The sequence below is a fragment of the Schistocerca nitens genome, chromosome 6 (genome assembly GCF_023898315.1).
Source record: "Schistocerca nitens isolate TAMUIC-IGC-003100 chromosome 6, iqSchNite1.1, whole genome shotgun sequence".
Taxonomy (NCBI): domain Eukaryota; kingdom Metazoa; phylum Arthropoda; class Insecta; order Orthoptera; family Acrididae; genus Schistocerca; species Schistocerca nitens.
The window spans coordinates 679,903,132-679,922,161 of record NC_064619.1 but is presented as its reverse complement, the minus strand read 5'-3'; positions in this window follow the sequence as shown (position 1 = coordinate 679,922,161).

Genomic DNA, 19,030 nt, shown 5'->3' with positions numbered 1-19,030 from the left:
GTATATGTACTATATGACAACAATATAAATATCTCAGGTAATGATTAATTGTAAATATTTGTTTGTGTGTGTACTTATTATATCAAGAAATTTATTTTAAGGAGATGTTAATGAACTGCAAAGGACTTGTGCATGTAGCAGATGATTCATAAAAAATGGAACTGCAAATGCAAAGAAGAAACCAACGTGATGGAACACTGGTCAAGAAATATTTACGTTGTGTCAATATGCCTTCCTTGAAGTGTATGGTGTAGTGGAAGCCGGCAGGTCTTCAGGTTGGTGTAAAGGTCAAGCTCATCACCTGTCGTAGGCAGTGAGGTGTTTCCTGTGCCCTCATTGACCATTTATACCCCGGTGGACGCCACTAAAATTCGACTGCTGGAGATCACAATTTCGTGTTGACACAATGAACAAACTTTGGATTTTCTTCAAGTCACACGCAAGAGTTCCAGGCAGTATACACACACTCAGAAGCCAATACTGCGTTTAAAGACATTGGAGCAATATAATAGAAACATTTATTGTTCGAATTAATTCCATTGTAAACACGAATCATGTGAACTGAATTCAAACGCTGTGCTAAGCAACGATAATACGCTTCAGTTCAAAGACATTAATGTTACGACTCCTAAAGAAGATACACACCAAAAAGACTGTATACAAAGACTGATATGCAAAGAGCATTGTGATCATAAATATAATTTACGATCGCGCACGCAGAAGAGCGCTGCGCCAGCGACCGATTTTTATAAATCATTTTGTTCTTTTTACTTTTGCGTAGGCGTTTGTTTTTAGCAACTAATTGATCACTCTCTCTCTCTTGTCTTCATACGTAAGACGTGTATTTTTCGGCGCTGTGTTAAATATGCTTTTGGGTGGAAATTAAAATTATATTTCGAAACAGAGTTGTTTCAACAGTGATTCGAAATGGTTGTCGCCGAATTTGTAAATTGATCCTGACAGTGACAACTTGAAGAAGTTTTCAAGAGACGGAGAAAAGTGAAAGACGGGTCGTCCTACAAGAGAATTAGGAGGACAGCCATGAAGACTATATTGTAATTAGTACTGCGTTTCTAACAAGATTATAAGGTAAATTTCAACTAGTTTCTGATGCTATTTCCGTACTGTCGCTTTTTGTAGTGTTGCCGACCCGGTCTGCCGTGCACGGTCAAATTACAGCACTATCTCAATCAATAATACGAAGTCCACCTTATCCGTAACTTATTGCATCAAAATTCAAATCAGATTTTCTGTTTTGTATTTTCAAACCAGAACCCCGAGGAAAGGAAACACTACAGGCTGCAGAACTCAAAACGCCTACTTCGTTATCAACCTTTTAGATCTGTTTCTGATTGTAACGCTCTATCTCTTCATGACACCAGCCTGCGTTTTCCGCTGATTATTAATGCTGTGTCGGCTACTGTGGGAGTTAGCACCGACACAAACAAGCAAGACGTTGCAATGGCCGGTGGCACGAATCCAAAATGATCTGTACAGAACACTTTTAAATTAATATCCACCCGAAGCAGCACCGTTGTCATGCAGGGAGGCAGGCATGGAAAAGTTAAGGAATACGGAGAGAACACGTAGGAGTTACGGACGATGAACGTACTCCAAAACAACTGCCACAGTGCATACCTAAAGAAAGAAGTATAATTGATAAACTCAAGAGAAAATAGAGTGACCAAGAAGTTGCAAAGGAGCAACTGCTCTAATGCTTGAGGGAGATGAAGAAGAAGGCAAAAATATAAGAGCGTATTACTGTCACGTTATAATTTTATTCAGATATTTCGTCACAAATTTGCCTCGTAGCCTTTACTGTCTGGCGACTATCAGCAACGGACATCAGTTTGAGACTGGACCAGTCAGGGGGCCTGAAGACGTAACATATCGCCGAAACTGGTTGCCTATTAAAATAACAGTTTGGAAATTTAGACGGCTGAGATGTGTTTTGATGTAACATTCTTCATTTAAAGTAGGCGTTGCTGTTATGTGCAACGTCCGAATTTTATACTTTCCCCTCCACTGGATGCGAAAACGATCTTTCAGCACACCTATCAACTACAGTTAACATAAAATAATGCAATATTTGTACTGTACTGCCGACTACCAGTGACACTGAAACCGGTGTTTCGAAACTAACTACACTTTGTATTTGCTGGGCACGCCGCTCGTATTAAACGAAAATAGTGGATTTGCGCTAATTTAAAGGAACGTACCTCTGTATCGTCTGGCCCTACGTTGCAACGAATTTTCACTGAATGAACTGTAGGATATTTCTCGCCTTCGTGCACTTCTTTGCATCTTTGAATGGCTGCAAATATGTCATGTGTTCTTTTGCAGTTTCGTTGTAACCATTCAGTTTTTCAGGGACACCCTTCTCCGCAAGTATTTCCACGATTTAGCCGTACTGACTAACTACAGACTGAGGTATTATAAACGAGCTGTTGCACTTGTCTCTTGCTTCAAGCTTGTCTCTAACTAACTCATGTCACCTGTTTCCTTCATGAAACGAACAGCGGCTTTGGCAGCCTCGGTCGCAATCTCATTTTTCAAATAATCGTCATTGAAAACTTGTTTTAGGACTATATTCAAAATATGTGAAATGCATACGTAATGTGGGTAACATTGCAGTTCTTTCTGTATATTACAGCCTCGGTCGGTGACAAAAGAAATCTTAGTAAAGTGCTCGGAATTTACTATTAAATTAAATTTGTTTAAAAAATATGACAGTATACACGTGATGTGTTACAATTTTGTTTACAAAATATGACAGTATACACGTGATGTGTTACGACAGCGAAAGGAACCTGTAACCACTGAAGACAGTGCCACAAGTTACTCCAAAATATCGTAACATAACACAACCACAAATGTCATATTAACAAATGTAAAGCCACCTGATGATGGAGGTTTGAATCTTTGAAGCGTATCGTGGAGATAAATAATGGAGATAAATAAACAGTGACTCGTAACACTAATCTTGTTGTTTAATTTAATGTCTAAACTTAATCAACAGGGTGTGCAGCAACCAAGAGGTAACACCTTTTCCGATGTGGATCTGCCCACAACTCAGCTGTACATGCACGTGCATTCACATATATCGCCTGGAGGAAGCTTGGCATCACAATCGCCCGTACTTCATCGGCTTGTCTTTCAATATTTCGTGCCACCGTCATAGGATGAGGCAGCATTTGGCAGACATCCACCTCTATAAATTCGAAACCAACCTTTACAAGCTCCTTTCATGAAGAGCGAAATGCTCCACCATATATTAATGGAAATGAACGAAGATCCCTAGCACACATTTTAAGCACTTTTTAGTTACTGCATCTTTCACTGAAGCTGGTAATGCTTCATAACTACCACTTTGTCGTGTTCTGCAGATTGGCTTCTTCAGATGCGTCAATCTGCAAGACAGGAGAGCAGAACTCCTGTCACAGTAGCCCACACATAGTCAACATGATTTCCATCCTTATCAGCTACAAATGAAAATCTCTCCCAAACATTGCTAAGACCACCGGCTTTCGTACTCTGGATGTATTTTTTCGAATTAAGCTTCCCGCTGACAGTATCCCTCGTCTCACATTCACGCGACGTGATCCTTGAGCGAGTGGCGTCTAATCCGTCTTTTAGATATACATTTGATGAATCGCTAAGTATCTCAGAGCTTTGTACTTCGGGTTTCAGCCAGCGCTCGGCCCCAACAATAATTTGAGCTCGAGAAATTGACCGGGGGGCAGAGTGGACATCGAGCATATCTGAATAGCTACGGCGTCGTGCTTGTGTGGTCCCGGTGTTGGTCTCCGTGTTCAAATCTCCCTCGAGCCCCACTTTTTTTTTCACAGAATTATGAACTGTCGGTCCGGTTCGCCGTATTCAAATTTGTGTCTGTGTCGTGGTGTAAGGTCCGTTTGCAACAGCGGGTTGTACGGAAGAGATCTCCAGACGCACATACCTCTTATTTGTTAGATAGTACAGGAATGCAACAGATCAATTTATATCTCTTACAACTTACATAGAAGCAAGCTATCAACGAAAACTTATGACTACAGTGATATTCACAGATTTAACAGCGGCCTACGATATAGTATGGAAAGACAGAGTACTCTAAAAGCTCCTTAAAGTTATCCCATGTAGAAGAACTGCACGACTTTTGAACACCATGCTGAGTCAAAGACAATTCCGTGTGTATAAGGGGAAAGATGTAAGCAATAAAAGATCGATGAACAACGGGCTGCCTCAAGGGTTGGTTCTTGCTCCCTTGGTGTTTAGTCTGTACATTTCAGACATGCCAGAGACACTTTCAAGGAAATTTGGATGTGCAGATGACTGGGCAGATGCTATTGGAAAACAAGCCATTCAACAAACCGAAGAGATCCTGACAGAAGACCTCAACAAGCTGGCTCAGTACTTTAAAAAGTGGGGACTCAAACCAAACACCAGTAAAACTGAAATTTGTTGCTTTCATCTAAACAACAAAATGGCTAATAGGGAGTTAAAGGTGTGCATGGACAACCAGCAACTGAGACACAACAGATACCCTAAATACCTAGGGGTCACATTGGATAGAGCACTGTCTTTCAGACATCATATCCAAAATGTTGCTGCAAAAATAATAACTCGCAACATATTTCATAAACTATGTGCAACAACTTTGGGATCTACAGCCGCAACTCTGCGATACTCAGCTCTAGGGTTGGTAGGTCTGAGCTGCTGTCTGGCTCAATAGTGCCCATACAAATATCATAGATACCAAACTAAATACCACTTATCACTGGCACAATCAAATCTACTCCCATACTCTAGCTACCAGTAATACCCCCCCGCGAGATCTCAGACGTAAAGACGTTTTCTTAAGAGAATTCAACAAAATAATGTACAATCCAGAACTATCGATACATTCTTACATCAGCAACGCAAATGTTAGTCGCCTGCGTTCGAGAAAACCACCAACAAGAGATGGCATGAACTTGAGGAACAGCAACTACCAAACTACCATTTAGCGGCAGAAGAGACTTACCGGCAAATGCTGCCCAACAATGCTTCCTGTTAAGAAGACGCCACCACCTGGTTTCAACCTCCCACTTCAAGTGGAACATAAGTTCAACGCCTGAGTGTGACTGTGGTGCTACACAGCAGACGATCCAGCATATTGTCACCGAATGCAGCACAAGGAAGTATAATGAAAGTTCTAGTGACTTTGCTCTCGAGACTCCACAAACTATAGACTACATTCGTAATCTAGACATACAAGTGTAAATTTCAATCATGATGGATGTGGCATCTCTAGCCATACACTAAACAAAGAAATAAAATTTGTTCTACACAAGTACTACATTTTATGACTCTTGTGCTCCGTTTTAGAAGTTTTGACTCCAGAATTTTTTTGTAGTAACATAGTTCACACCCGTTTGTTTTTCTTTTAATTTCTGTGGAAGGTCTATGCAGGATTTCGCCTGCTCTCACTATTCATCACATATAATTGCGACGGTAGATTATTCTCACCATGTGACTCATAGTCCGTCACCGTTGTGTGGTATGACAGTTGCCAAGACTACAAGATGAGAACAGACACGTCAGTGAGCTGACCGAAAGTTCATAATTGTGCGGAAAAAAATGGGCACGAGACACATTGGACCACAAAATTAGTGGTTTGCAGTCCAACACCATGCCTACGCTACCACGACGGTGCTGTTCTTGAAGTTCGCTCGACGTTGCATGTCTTGAGCTTGGAGCGTTCACTGTTTCTATTTTGCTTCTTTTTTTCACTGTTTTCTTGCCTCATATATGTTCAGTTTTTGACAGGTTATCCGCTGGACCATTTTACCACCAAATCTTAGTGGAGTGTGATGAGGAGTTTCCCTTGCGAGAAGTGCTTCATCTCGAGGTCGATGAAAGCATTTAGTAATAGTACGTTCGCATTTCAGCACAGAATTCCGCTTTCACTCATCTCGCTGGGATCTGTAGAATGCAGTTGCCTCCACATCACCGCGAGTGTTTCTCATATCTTTGTGTCTGTATATGACAATTCGTTTCATTTGACTTATTTGATCTAAATTTCATAGGATTTTGGATAGGGGTTTCACGCCTGCCGCTTCCCAATTTTCACCAAGGTCTCTTATTTCACTCACTCCCCCGTGGACGTCATTATAATCCTCTTTCGTTACAATTGTTGGTCTTTCTCCATAGATATTTTCTACTCTACCGGAAAGGTGGTCACTCGACAGTTAACCGTATCCTTGAACCTGAAGTAAGCAAGATTGGAGTTGTATGTCCCATTGACATGGAAATCATTAGAGACTGTTAGAATTTGAAACGTGAGATGAATTTCTTTATAAGAACAATCATGTGTTCCAAGGAAATGCATGAGGGTATGAAGCACGAACGTTCTTGTTTTGTGCCGCATTACAGAAAAGTTTTACCACAGGCTTATCTTTAAAATCAAAAGATCTTAAAAAATGCAACAAAACTGAAGCCAAATTGCTACACCATGCCCTAAAAACTCTTATGTCCACTATACAATATAGGGTCCTCTGATTTAACATTGACAGTAGAAACTTATTTAACTTGAACGAAAAGGCAAAGGTTTCACCTGCTGCAGATCAAAACAGGGCGTCACTTTATGCTCATTCTGTTAACGCAAAAGTTCATAGAAAATATTTTCTCAGTTCCAACGTAATCATTTCTGAAATCACCTTGATTTCCCTGCCGATTCTTGCGCTGAAACTGTGAAAAAAGGAAGCTGCATTTCTAAATCTTTTATTTCATGCATACATGAACATACACCTGAAGACACAGACTCTCTGCTGTTGTTAGCCACAGATTTGTTAACTAGTACACTTAAAGGCTGTTTTCTATTTAGTTCATTGTTCAGACACAGCCGTTCTGATTTCTATCTGTTGTAATAACCTTCACTTCAATTCAGATTCTGTGTAAATTGTCTGAAGTGATCGTCACCTCTGTATTCTTTATCAGTTTGCCTCCACTTAGTTTTTTTTTTTTTTTTTTGCTATACTGTTCTGCAGAACAGGTTTCATTAGAGAAATATGCACGAAAAATTTCTTGCAAACTGGATATATCTTGTCGTTTTCTGTGGAAAGAGTATACTTAACATCAAAGTTCCGAGTTTTATTTTCACCATCATTATTTCGAGGTCGCATTCTCTTACTAGTTTTTGAAGACATTATTCGTGCAACCGCCCTCTCTTGAAATTCTTTGTCTTGAAATTCATAAATTAACTTACTCGGGTAGAACGCAAGTCATGCGTGTACGTCACGACAACTGAACTGTTAGTTTCCATTTCGAGAAGTCTGGAAGCTATTTTAAATGCCAACGGTTTTCCTACACGTTATTACGCAAGGGTTATGTTGTGTTTGTAGTATTTCCATACATTTGTCCAGCCCTGTGCCTAATCCTCAACTACATGTGAAATGAAGAACTGGACGAACTGTAGTAGGAACACGTACTGGCCGAGTTCGTCCGAACGTCTTCATTTCTCCGTGGGGAGGTGCACGCTACAGGTATGCCCACCCTAGGTATCGCTGTAGCAAATACGACTGAAAGACAGTAACTGACGTAAAGCAAAGTAAAGCTTCTGACACCAGTGAGGGTGTCAGCGCGTTCTTGAGATTACAGTAAGAGATGCTCGTCTCCTCGGTCCAAGAAAATACGGCTTCTCCAACCAGAAATTCTCGTAATTACAGTACCATCCATCTGAAATCCTTCCTGAAGGGTGCGACTGCAGCTAACAATTAGTGTAGTTGCTCTTCTAAACAGCATCCTATATGAGCGAACCAATTGCGTCTTTATTTGCGGTTACTTGTACCTTACGTATTTGGGCTATGCATGGCTTTGTTTAAAAAGAATAGCTCGTCGTAGTTATAGAGACGAGCCGTGCACGTCTACTTTCATTCCCTGCAGCTACTTAGCTGCAAATAATAACCTGTAGCTGTGATCCTGAAGTCAGATGGTCTATGCATTTGCTAGAATTATGAGTTAATAAAACACACAGAAATATAAAATGCAAAATGAATAACTTAATAACTGGGGTTACATTCTAATGTCTGTAATTGTTGTAGACCACAGGGAATTCTGATGAAAGGACGTATGAGGAGCAACTAAACAAAACGTATAACGTCCATTGATTCAAATTTTTCAGGAAAAGAGAAAAACTGATATCTACACCAAACTATTCAACGGAACATAATGCTGGTTTCACAGTTAATTCCGTGTTGGGTTATTGAATTCGATTCCGCTTTGCAACAGATCGAAATTTGATTAGGATTGCTATAAAATGAATTTAAGTTTTGGACAATACACGTTTTGATCGGTCACCTAGGACATTATATATTTTGATGTGTTTTCAGTATTAAGTCTTCATTAATTCACACGAACTTTAATATCTGAAAATATTTATTAATTTACAGTAACTTTCAGTTGGTTTACATTAATTATAAAATTTAGAGGAATGTAGCATTAATAATTACTTGAAGGATGCTACAGAGCTTTAAATTACATAATAAACTCTTCAAAACAATAATTTCTTACATGCAGAATTAACTAAATTTTGTCCATTCCTACTTCTTCTTGTAAACAATCACATTCGATAACTTCTGGAGTGTAGCTGCTGCTTGGAACCTCTAAAGCCCGTGAGAAAAAAAAGGAGTTATTCTTCTTTTTTCCATTGCATATCAAATTTAAAGCAAGCAGTTTCTTCAGATCTTCCCTTTTCCTTTTTCATGTTTGACAACGCTAATATAGGCCTTTCAGTACCAGAGGACATATTATTTCCACGTTTTGATAATTTCTTGAATGATTTAGAAGGGTCATTGAAGTAATAACGAATATCTGTTTCAAATTTAATAACCTAATCACTGACACTCTTCAGTTCTGACTTGTTCGAAATTATTCTTTTTAGTTCACTTACGCCATCTATCTTTTCCCATTCATTTGAGAGTTCTGTATAGTTCTTAAGCTCCTAGTCTTTTCCAATTACCCACGTTTCCCTTACTTCATTATAGATCTGTACATACTTCCCTGGATTCAAAATTTCTGAAATTTGGCTCAGTATTCTCTCAACTCGTCCCAAGACCGTGTCTGCAGGTAAAAAGGAATGCTATTGAACTGGAAAATATAGATACACGTCACGTACATGTAATGGAGAACTTTTCAATAGCCAGAATGCAATAACATGAATCAGATATTGGCCACTACACCCATCAGCGAAGAGTCTGAGAGATGTGGTAGTCTGGTCAAAGGATGTCCCAGAGAGAAAAGTTGTGATGGCTGATGCAATTTTTTGTGGCCGATTCCAACTTGAGCTTCATTCTATACATAGAAAACAAGGTGTGTGGTTTCTATATTTGTTACACAGAAGCTATGAAATGTAATTTGTCAGATGTAACATGTCTTTTCAGTTTTGGCAGAAGCTGGACTTGCTGTAAGTGAAATGCAAAGGTCTTACTTCCACGTGACGACTGCTTCATTAACTTATGAAAAGCTCGACCTTTCGGCCTATGAGCACGTAGTTCAGTCATTGACTTCTTCTTTTGATTTGTATCTACAGTACTCTGAATTTCATACCTCGTTGTAAGGCAATAACTGCATCTACCACTGGCAAATTGAATTTGAAGCTGAAAATTCTGGTGAAGAATGATTTTTTTTTAAAAGAAAGAATGATTTTTTAACTTTGTAATCAGTTTTTGCTGAGTTGCTGTATAATTTTAAAAGCTTGTTTATGTTTAATTCACACGAGAGACACAGTCTTTGGCTTATGTCCCTATCGTAATGGCTGTCAGTGGTTTTCAAATTTGATAGGAATTCTACAACATGCTTTCTTTTAGTTTCATACTTCGCGGTGTTATGATGACACCTTCTTTTATCTGTTAGTCGTCTCCCAGATGCAATTCCTTCCGCAATCGTATTTAATCTGGTTTGTCCAATACCAAAGAGTTTCTGAAAAAATGCAGCACACACAGGAATTTTCTCACCCCCTGATTTCACCTGCAACTCACAGAAACCCATGTTAGCATGCGATAGCTTCTTACTTAACTTTGTGCAATAATAATGATCTTTGTTTAGATTAGCACACTGGAACATTAACTACAAGCGTTCCAGAGTCTGTTGGATCATTTCCTGTTCAGTATTGGTACAAATATGTAGTTCATTAAGAAGAAAAATTAAAATGAAAAGTAATGTGAATTTGTATTAAATCCCCAACTTACGTGATAGTTCACTGTGAAACCTGTTGGTTTTACTTTGGCACTTTCTCTGCGGATGCGCTGACGCTTTGGACTGCTTACAGTCTGAAGATACGACATTTTTTGATCTTTGTGTCTTTTATATGGTGTAGAAAACATGTTTACTGGGATAGAGCAGCAATTGTTGGCAGGGAAGATTAAAATTCATTAAATACTGATCTTTATCACGATATTTGGGCAAAAAGAATAAGAAAGTGCTATTTATTATGACATTATTGACATGAATGTTAGAGAAAGAAGTTCTATGTCTCTAATGGGAAGGTATAAACAGAAGATTTACCTGATTTCAATTTTCACTTCTCTTCTTTTCTTCATCATTATTTTTCTTGTTCCATATTTACGCTTCTCTTTACTTTCCTCTTCTAAATTCATTGGACACAGTACACACGAAACACATCAGAATACTGCTGGTATGCAGTACTAACAGTAACGATTTTACTACAATGATGTCAAACAATACCAGAAGGCAACAATGCCGATTAAATCTTTGAACAGCCGCAAGCATTCACAGAAGTTACACTCGACGGTATTGTCAGAGTAGATGAAACAAAAGCAAACTGAAACGTAAATAGTGGACATTATACATTCTGATTCATTCAATCACGGGGACAATATGTTTTAACAGTTAATTTTCCAGGTACATTTTTCGTGTTAAAAGACACAGATACACGCAATCTGATTGTTGGGACATGTGGAGCACATAAAATACCACCAAAAACTATATCAAACTCAATTTTGTCCACAAATGAACAATATACGTTTCGATAGGTTGCTCCTCATAGCATATAACAGGAAGTGGTTCTACGATATCCAATTAAAAAACAAACAGAAATTACCCTTATCAAATGCAGTAAAACTACGCTGAGAGCTTTACGAGAATAGTAGCAAATTCCCTAAACTAAATAGTCATGAAAGATATGCAAAAATTAAGTCCATTTCGTAATCACAATACATGCAATATTCATCAGCTCAAAACAGTTCAGAGTTCAACACGATGCTTTACAAATTAGCAAATGCGAGCTAATGTATAGTAACTTGTGCTCTGTCCGTCCTCAGTTCCAGTTCTGTTCCAGTCCTACACTGGAGCACATTCAGACCTCTCGCAGTATAAAATCTATTCAGATGTTAAAATATGGTAGCCCGAATCATCACCTACAAAATTGGATACTACTCATTACCACGGGCCAGTGTGGCTCCTTCAATCACAACCACGAAAAGTGGCCAGAATCACTCCCTTGATCTCTTCACTCAGAAAGTCCCAGTCTCCACTTCCGCTACTCTCAGCTTTTCCATGGGCTGATGGCTGTCGCCACAAAAGTACACCATCCTGGTGTTCAACAGACATGATTTCACTCTTCTTGACCACTTCCTGGTCTAAACTAGTATAATAGATCAATATTTAAATAAATAAATTGTATAAACATTTGGTCACATTCAGAACACTCACAATAAATTTAAATGAAGGTTTGTCCACGAATAAGTAAGCCAGTATTCTTGCGTAAGTGGGATCATCATGATGGCAACAGACAGTCGTTGAATATTGTTTAAACGATTATTTAGGCCTACTAGTCATAAGAGTTTTTGGGCAGTCTTTTACAAAGTAGTATCACTTAATGCATGAAACTGACCACTTCTTAAATTACTATGATTCTGTATTATCAATTTCGTTAATATTTATATAATATTACTGTCAAAATAGTAAACTGTTCATAAAATAAATACATAATTGTGACAAAAGGTGAGGCTTTCATTTTGTATTCATTTGCTGGGAACTGAGGAGAACACGATGTTCTGACAAACATTTGCGTAATGAAAAGACATAAGAACATAATAAATGGAAAAATAAGATAGATACAGATGCATATCTTTCAGAGGTAATAGCTATAGTGCAGTGCTATCATTGGAGACACTGTATGGTGAAATCGCATTATATTTAAATGTTGTTAACACAGAGGTTTGCTGTGAAAATGTTTGTCCGCTGTGAAATATTAACATCTGTAGTTTTAATGATATTGAAATATTGCTGTATCAATGGATACTCCTGATTTTTCTCCGATGTCTTCAGATTTGCTTCAATACTTAATTGTGCATTATTAAAGATTCTTGAAGATCTGTAAGAAGCCATCTTTCAGCTTTTCTGACACTCCGGCATTTCTTTGGGCATTTTCTCCTGCACATGAACCTTCTGAGCAAAATCCGTTCAGATTTCCAGCTTTGGGATTTACCCGTTCATCTGGCGACACTGCTCTGTTTTGTACCAGGACTCATCTGTACCACTCACCTAGCTGGACGTGCTGGAGCACGCCCTGAGCCCTGGCTCGGCTAGCATTCAGTTGTACAACAATTTCACCTCCCCTCACACCGCTTCCACGCAGCCAAATCGCTCGCCTGTACATGCGTTTCGTCACAAGCGTCTGTTTTGGGAGTATGCCTATCACATCACCTATAAACTAAGGAGTTGATTCTTACGTTTTCTTTATTAAGGCAGATTGTTAACCATGCGTCTAAAGGCGTTTATTCCTTTGATAACAAGGAGGCACTTTCTCAAATTCAGAGGAAGACCTTCTTCATGGGTACACTTCATGCTGTCGCCAGGCTGTTAAGACAATCTTAAAATAACCTCAGCTATGTTATTCGAGTAACAAACATACGTTGTCCACTTGAAACACTACATTCTGATTGAGTGTTTCTGATTATTACAGTTTATTTTTAAAAATACACAGCCCATCCCCAACATTTCAATCAGGGTACCTAGTTACACCTTGTCTGCAACATTTTGCAAGCTCGCTTTCTGCATAGTCTACCTTGCAGCTTACAGTTAGTTTAAAGCTGGCAAAAGCGACTCTTCCTCGCCAGGCTGTCTACATTAGAGGTAAAATGTGACATTGTTCTGACAGTTGATTTCCTGTCACCATTTAAAATGCGGTTCTTTTGCAGAATATCTTTATAAATGATTAATTTGATATCCATTATGTTTCCTTTTTTCTGGATTAAAAGAGGGCCTCAGCCGCAATGTTTTTATTTATAGATATTCACCCATTTGCAAGTTAGAAATTTTAAATATCTTAATGAGAATGTTGGGAATTTGCTTTTAGCAGCTTTTAAACAGACCCCTTTTGTGGATTGTCTGTAATCAGCCATAAATCTAATCGTTTTTATTTTCCATTACCTGACATTGCCAAAATTTCGAATTTTTTATACATTTGTATACAGATAAACATCTCATGATGCAGACATGTGAGTGCGAAACCGGTCATGTCTCTGAATAAAAATTTGAAACAGTAGCAACGGTCCTTCTAATTGAACATGGAATACTTCTAGGATGCTCTACACATACAGTGTTATTTTTGAAAGAGCCAGGGGAGAAGTGAGATATCTGAGATGTCGGAATATTCTAATTCTGGAATCTTATTCAGTACTGCGTCTACGAGAGTTGATGCTGTGTCTCATAGCGATTCAGTTAGTAACTTTGTTTGTCAGTAAGGAAATGTTTGAACAAATGATGTTCATGTGGTAAATCAAGAGACTGATCATGTTATAATGAGGGAGCAATTAAATCTGGAGTGGTTCAGTCACCTAAGTGTAATAGTACCTGTTTTGTCTCAAGAGATGGTTCCGCAGCTTCTGAAATTTGTCCAGCTTGTCCTGTTCAGGTTGAATAGCAAAACATTATTTCTTTTACAAAATTTGCTGTTCATCAATACCTTATCAATACGCTGTGGACTACCATAAAGGAGGTTAACAAAGGAGATTATAAAACGTTAGTGGTGGTTATCTAATAATATGAGAACATGTTTATTGTTGAATCTTCCAGGTGCAGAAGGTTCTTCTAGAAGTTAATTTGTTACTACTTCTTGTACTACTAGTTAGTTACTATTTCATCTGACTGCTAGTGCTGAACAGTGCCAGGCAGTAGTTATGATTTAAAAGATATTACAATTGTTAAGGAGAATTTTTTTCTGTACCTGACGACCATAAAGTACAGATAAGAATGGAGTTAGGGGCTAAAGCTGAAACTGAAGTAATCAATAATGGATAAAGAAAAGCGAGTGTTACTGTAAGGATGATCAGGAACATGATGATGGAGAAGTACTTAACGTTATAAATGAGGTTGTGCTTGTTGCAGGTTTAAATTAATTGCTAGTACAAACAGTAGAACACGTAATGACAAAAAACACTTGAAACCAGGTTTGGAACATGATGTGAATGCTGATGAAAATGAGCTTGTGGTAAGTGAAAATAATGTCGCTGAAATATGAGGGGAAGTACGTGAATTTGAAAGCACTGCAGATAACATTTTGGTAAACTGCAGGTGAATGTCTATTATTGTAACGTGAAAAGGTGTTGAATAAGTTTATTTCTGTCATCAGATGATTGTGGAAATGTGACCTAATTGACTGGTAATGAAAGTGCAGAGAGTAGTGGAGTTTCAGTGCACGGGAAGTTTGATGAAGTGCTGACGAGCGATTTATTTTGCACGCTTCGTAATTCAGTTATGGGAACCTTCCATTAGGATGCTGTAGGATATAGCTGGGATAGGATTCGAAGAAGTGCTGGTGACCGATTTATCTTGCACACTTGGTAATTCAGTTATGGGAGCTTTCCATTAGGATGCTGTAGGATATAGTTGGGACATGATTCGTAGGGGGAGACCAAGAGATGAATACAATAAACAGATTCAGAAGGATGTAGGTTGCAGTAGGTACTGGGAGATGAAGAAGCTTGCACAGGATAGAGTAGCATGGAGAGCTGCATGAAACCAGTCACAGGACTGAAGACCACAACAACAACAACAGGATTCAATATAAGGATGGCACTCTTCACAGAATGGATCTTAGTGTGGAGGTGTTTTGTATCACTGTAGTTTTGGTGAGATGCGGTGAGCAGGGAGTTTCGAGGATCTTTTATTTGTATATATTAATAAACAGATTTTCTCTTTATAAGTGAAACTAGGCTGTCAACATGAGATTTTATTGAAGTGTTCTTGGTTAAAAAATTTTTGTGATTACATCAGCTTTTCTCTTGTCTTTCTTGTATTGTTCCTTTGGGTGCTAAAATTTTCCAGTCTGATTATGTTTTTGATGACAAAATTCTCTGTTGGGCTGGCACTTAGGAAATGAAAGTACACAGTAATTTTCAGATAATTGGCTTTCTTTTGATAGATGTATTTTCCATGAATTTTGTATGTTTCCTTGATATTAATGCTTTGTGCTCTGAGAGGGTGACTGCTGTGTACACAATATTCCTGTTGTCTCTGAGGTGAAATCTGGTGTAATGAGTATGACTGCTATTCCATATGATGTCTGAGGTGTGACATTGCTAGAAGCGTTTGTTTCTCGATGAAAGTTTTTGTGCAGGGAAGGATGATTTAATTATTGTGTTATGTAATGAGGTGATTGAGGATTGGTAATTTTGCTTTGTGTTTATAAAATTTTGAGAGGTGTCTATAGTAGGAAGTTCATTTTCTATGCAGTGAGGTGTAGTCCAAGTTGAATGTAGAATGATGAAGTGGAATTGCCTATATCACTGTACATACATTGGTTACTGTTTGTATGAAAATTGAGCGAGGTCTGGCAGTGTATCGTGTGAAATACGTGTACAAAAGTGAGCCAACAAGGTACATATGTTTGAATACAACAAGGAGCCTTAGCTGACACAGTATTTACCTTGTCTTCCACTTTAAATCGGCCGCGGTCCGTTAGTATACGTCGGACCCACGTGTCGCCACTATCAGTGATTGCAGACCGAGCGCCGCCACCCGGCAGGTCTAGAGAGACTTCCAAGCACTCGCCCCAGTTGTACAACCGACTTTTCTAGCGATGGTTCACTGACAAAATACGCTCTCATTTGCCGAGACGATAGTTAGCATAGCCTTCAGCTACGTCATTTGCTATGACCTAGCAAGACGCCATTACCATATTATGAATCTTGTACAGTCAAGGGCGACGCTCATCAGTAATGGATTAAAGTTAAGTGTTCCACCAGCTACGTCCGTTTTTCCTAAATTCTAATTTCCTTCTCCTGTTCCAGAACTCACGCCAGCCTGCGTGAGCTAAAACGCGTGCCTTTCGGCTTCCTCTAAAATCATGGTGTTGGCTCTGCTGCCAACCCACAACATTGGCGACGAGGTAACACCGCGTTCGTAACTATACTGCCCTGATTAACTTGTGTAATGGCTTCGCCACCATCTCCAGATGTACTGTCCGAATTTTATCGCTTACAGAATCAGCAGACGCAGGCCTTACTGGATGCCCTTGGACAGCTCGCCCAGGGTCAACGTGCAATGCAAAACGATGCGGCAGCCGACGCTCCACCGCTAACGCAGCCACAACACGCAGTTGCACCAACTTTTCGTCCTTTTGGTGCTTCACTGGAAAGCTGGACGGAGTGGTCACGCCAATTTGGATTCCATCTCGCCGCCTACAGAATTCAGGGTAACGAGCGGCAGCCTTTTTTGTTGTCCTCCGTCGGGGTGCACACGTACCGTGTGATAGTCAAATTATTTCCCCGATGCGACGTAGCAACTCTGTCCTACGAAGAAATTTTGTCTGCATTAGATGCATATTTCAAAGAATCAGTCAACTTAGTTGCGAAAAGGTATACCTTCTTTCGTACAAAACGTACGACAGGTCAGACTAATAGGGAGTGGGTTGCAACCTTGCAAGGCCTTACGAGGGATTGTGCTTTTGAGTGTCAATGTGGACTCCCTTATTCAGATACTATGGTGCGCGATGCAATTGCACAGAACGTTTATGATGTTCATATATGGGAACAGATTTTGGAACTAGTCAATCCCTCCCTTCTACAAGTGATGGACATATTGGATCGGCAGGACACACTTGACTTTGCTCAGGAATCATTTGAAACTTCGCCACCCGTGTGTCAGGTTAACTGGCCCGCCGGGCGAGCTGCACGGAACAGTAAACAGTCCTTGCACCCGACTGCGTCGCTGCTGCCAGGCTCTCAGCCACGTGTACCGCACCGACAAGCAAATGCAGTGCTAAAATCATGCCCGCAGTGTGCTACTAGATATTCGCGTGAGAATTGCCCGTCACGCCAAGGTATTTGCTTTTACTGTAATAAAAAAGGACATGTTCAGAGAGTTTGCCAGAAAAAGCTCCAATTGGCAACTCAGAATCATTCCAGGCCCTTTGCTTTGCGCTGGAATCGGAATCGAACCACGGATACTCAGGCTCGCGACACTTCGCCCATGGAAATTCATATAGTTCATGCCACTCTGCCCAGTGCCACTCTCTCTAACAGTGACTGTGTTCGTCCCACAAATAGTGTGCATCGACATCGCAGGAACTCCCATCAAGTCGCAAGTGAATTTGTACCAGTGTCAGTTCACGTTGACTGGGGCTGTCGCTCTTGTCGTCAGCAGCACAATAAACTTTTTGTGCACTTCGACGTTAACGGCAAAGTGATACCATTCCAGCTCGATACCGTGTCTGCAGTTTCACTGATCAATCTAGACACTTACAAACTGCTGGGCACACCTCCGTTGCGTGCCGCAACTGTTAAGTTAACTAGCTATTCAGCTTACAAGATCCCTGTGTTAAGACAGTGCAGCCTTCTTGCAACATACAAGGGACAAACAAAACTTGTGTCATTTTACGTCCTTCGTTCTTCTTCTGCAGTGAACTTGTATGGTTTCGATTTATTTCAGTTGTTTAACTTGTCTATAGTAAATCAGGTCCTATCAGTGAACCAGACTGTGCCTTCAGACAGTGTTTCTCGTCTATGTGACGAATTTGCAGACATTTTTGCACCAGGCTTCGGTTGCTCTAAGAACTATAAAGCACATTTGGAACTGAAAGTAAACGCGTAACTGAAATTTTTCAGAGCGCGCAATGTTCCCCACGCATTGCGTGATGAGGTCGCAAAAACATTACATGATTTGGAATCACAAGGTGTAATTGAACGTTTGCAGGCGTCTCTCTGGGCGTCACCCTTAGTAATTTTGCCAAAACCTTCTGGAAAATTGAGACTTTGTGTGGACTTCAAGGCAACAGTGAATCCACAACTAGTGATTGCAACTTTTCCTTTACCCCGTCCGGAAGATCTTTTTGACAAACTGTGCCCGGGTACATATTTTTCGAAGTTGGACCGAGCGGATGCATACTTGCAAATGCCGGTGGACGAAGAATCCCAGCGCGTTTGGGTGGTTAACACGCATCTTGGTTTGTATCGATCCAAACGACTGCCATTCGGGTGTGCATCTGCCCCTGCATTGTTTCAGCAATATCTACATACTGTTTGTGCGTCGGTCGCTACTGCAGCAAACTATCTCGACGATATTGTGATCTCTGAAAAGATGGAAGAAGAACATTTAGCCAATCTAAGAACATTATTTCAGGTCTTGCGACAAAATGGTCTTCACTTGCGGAAGGACAAAGTGTGTTTTTTGCTCGTGACTTACCCTACCTGGGACATGTACTCAATGCTCAAGGCATACATCCCAGTCCCGAGCACCTCCGTGCCATACAAGACTTGTCTTCGCCGCAGAATTTGAAGCAGCTACAGAGTGTGCTGGTAAAAATTAACTATTATCATCGCTATGTTCCACAGGCCTCTTCCATTTCAGCTCCGCTTCATCGCTTATGCCGTATAGGTGTTCCGTTCGTCTGGACGATGGAATGCGAACGAACGCACCTTTCGCCAGATGAAATCGGCGTTGCTTTCCAATACTTGCCTTACGCCATTCGATCCCCGGAAGCCCCGTTTGTTGATGTTGGATGCATCGGATTTCGGGATCGGTGCTATGC